Here is a 3,373-nt window from a genome sequence, read left to right on the forward strand (position 1 = left end):
GTCCCCCTCTCCCCTGACCCTCAGTCTGAAGAAGGGTCTCGACCCGAAACGACACCTATTCCTTCTCTCCACAGATGCTGCCTGACCCGCTGAGTTCTTAAGGTCATAAGTGATAAGTGTGGAATTCTCTGCCTCAGAGGGCGGCGGAGGCAGGTTCTCTGAGAGAGAGCTGGATAGGGCTCTTAAAAATAGTGGAGTCAGGGGATATGGGGAGAAGGCAGGAACGGGGTACTGATTGGGGATGATCAGCCATGATCACATTGAATGGCGGTGCTGGCTCGAAGGGCCGAATGGCCTACTCCAGCACCTATTGTCTATTGTGATAGGAAGAATTAGGCCATTCGGCCCGTCAAGTCTACTCCACCATTCAATCGTGGCTGATCTATCTCTCCCTCCCTCTGGCACCCATTCCTTCTCTCCACAGATGCTGCCTGTCCCGCTGAGTTACTCCAGCACTTTGTGTCTATCTTTGGTTTTAACCAGCATCTGCAGTTCCTTCCTAAACATGTACCTGTCCAAGTATCTTTTAAATGCTCTTATAGTATCTGCCTCAACTACCTCCTCTGGCAGCTCGTTCCATACACCCACCACCCTTTAAAAAAAAAAAGAATAAGAGGTAAGCCATTTAGAACGGAGACGAGGAAACATTTATCCACCCAGAGAGTTGTGAGTCTGTGGAATTCTCTGCCTCAGAGGGCGGTGGAGGCAGGTTCTCTGGATGCTTTCAAGAGAGAGTTAGATAGGGCTCTTGAAGATAGCAGAGTCAGGGGATATGGGGAGAAGGCAGGAACGGGGTACTGATTGTGGATGATCAGCCATGATCACATTGAATGGCAGTGCTGGCTCGAAGGGCCGAATGGCCTACTCCTGCACCTATTGTCTATTGTCTAAAAGTTACCCCTTAGGTTCCTATTAAATTTAAGGTAGACAAAAGTGCTGGAGAAACTCAGCAAGTGCAGCAGCATCTATGGAGCGAAGGAAATAGGCAACGTTTCAGGTCGAAACCCTTCTATTAAATCTTTCCCCTCTCACCTTAAACCTATGTCTTCCAGTTTGTAATTCACTTCCGTCTGGGAAGTGATTTTATACACCGCTATATGGTCACCCCTCAGCCTCCTGTGCTCCAAGGAATAAAGTCCATCATCGCCCTTTGTGTGAAGAGAGTGTGAGGAGAATGTAAACCAGATAACTCGCCCAAGTCTAACTCGTTCATTTTCATCAATGATAGGAGCAGAATCAGGCCATTCGGCCCATCGAGTCTACTCTGCTGATCAGGTCAATCATGGCTGATCTATCTCTCCCAAGTCTAACTCAAGTTCATGTTCTTCAATGATAGAAACATAGAAACATAGAAAATAGGTGCAGGAGTAGGCCATTCGGCCCTTCGAGCCTGCACCGCCATTCAATATGATCATGGCTGATCATCCAACTCAATATCCTGTACCTGCCTTCTCTCCATACCCCCTGATCCCTTTAGCCACAAGGGCCACATCTAACTCCCTCTTAAATATAGTTAATGAACTGGCCTCAACTACCTTCTGTGGCAGACAATTCCACAGATTCACCACTCTCTGTGTGAAAAATGTTTTTCTCATCTCGGTCCTAAAAGACTTTCCCCTTATCCTTAAACTGTGACCCCTTGTCCTGGACTTCCCCAGCACTCTGTGAAACGTCACCTATCCGTGTTCTCCACAGATGCTGCCTGACCCGCTGAGTTACTCCAGCACTCTGTGAAACGTCACCTATCCACGTTCTCCACAGATGCTGCCTGACCCGCTGAGTTACTCCAGCACTCATTGAAACGTTAGTATTTGAGTCGTTCCACCACCATTGGACCTGCTTCCCAGGTGTAGGAGCTAACCCCCTCAACCCACCACCCCCTCCCCTCCCCCCCCCCCTCCCTCTCACCTGTCCACTTCTCTACCCGAGGTTTGACGTTGAATTTTTTTTGTGAAGAGCGGTGATCGATTTTTTTTCATAAGGAATCGGAGTAGAATTAGGCCATTCGGCCCATCATGTTTACTCCACCATTCAATGATGGCTGATCTATCTCTCCCTCCTAACCCCATTCTCCTGACTTCTCCCCATAACCCCAGACACCCGTACTAACCAAGCTGAACGACGCTAAAGAGAATCTCGAGTCTAGAGTTCCCGATGTTGGGGGGAGACCAGAACCAGGGGTCACAGTTTAAGAATAAGGGGGAGGCCATTTAGAACGGAGATGAGGAAAAACGTTCTCACCCAGAGTTGTGAATCTGTGGAATTCTCTGCCATAGAGGGTAGTTGAGGCCAGTTCATTGGCTATATTTGAATAGAGAGATAGACTTGGTTTATACTCTCTAGAATTTAGGAGATTGAGGGGGGATCTTATAGAAACTTTCAAAATTCTTAAAGGGTTGGACAGGCTAGATGCAGGATGATTATTCCCGATGTTGGGGAAGTCCAGGACAAGGGGTCACAGCTTAAGGATAGAGGGGAAATCCTTTAAAACCGAGATGAGAAAAACATTTTTCACACAGAGTGGTGAATCTGTGGAATTCTCTGCCACAGAAGGTAGTTGAGGCCAGTTCATTTGCTATATTTAAGAGGGAGTTAGATGTGGCCCTTGTGGCTAAGGGGATCAGAGGGTATGGAGAGAAGGCAGGTACAGGATACTGAGTTGGATGATCAGCCATGATCATTATTGAATGGCGTTGCAGGCTCGAAGGGCTGAATGGCCTACTCCTGCACCTGTTTTTTATGTTTCGATGTTTCTATGTCTAGAGGCACGGGGTTTAGTGTGAAGACACAGGGTTGGAGTTAACATTGGAGTAGTCGGCAGGATCTTGCTGGAATCTATCTCCGAAGGCTGAGTAAGAGGCCGGGGTCTCGAAGGGAGCAGGAAGATGTGAACCTACTGCACCTGAAGCTCCCCCATCTCAGCCCCCCCCCCTCCCCAGTAACCTTGGCCACGTCACCTGAGGAGAAGCAATCTGAGACAGGTGACCACTTTGTTGTAAGATACTCAGTTATACGTTTATAGCAAGTAAAAGGCATGTGGGTGGGTTGGGGGGGGAGTGGGGGGGGGGGGGGGGGGAGGGGGGGGGGGAGTTACTGTCTCATCTGTTTAAGCCAAAATAAACCATCAGATCGGGTTGGGAGAATGTAGTCGATAACAACGACGGCTCTTGGCTGTGGGATCATCGGTCTCCCAGAGCGAGAGAGAGGGAGAGAGAGAGATCTCATGATGCTCCTGAAAAGCAAACGCATCCAGCTCTCCCCCCTCCTCCTTCTCCTTCTGTCCCCACTCCCATGTGGAGGGAGTGAGAGGGGCCCAGAGTTGTGGCTGTACCCTCTGCCTTATTGGGGGGGGGGGGGGGGGGGGGGGGGGGTG

This window comes from Amblyraja radiata, chromosome 7 (genome assembly GCF_010909765.2).
Source record: "Amblyraja radiata isolate CabotCenter1 chromosome 7, sAmbRad1.1.pri, whole genome shotgun sequence".
Taxonomy (NCBI): Eukaryota; Metazoa; Chordata; class Chondrichthyes; order Rajiformes; family Rajidae; genus Amblyraja; species Amblyraja radiata.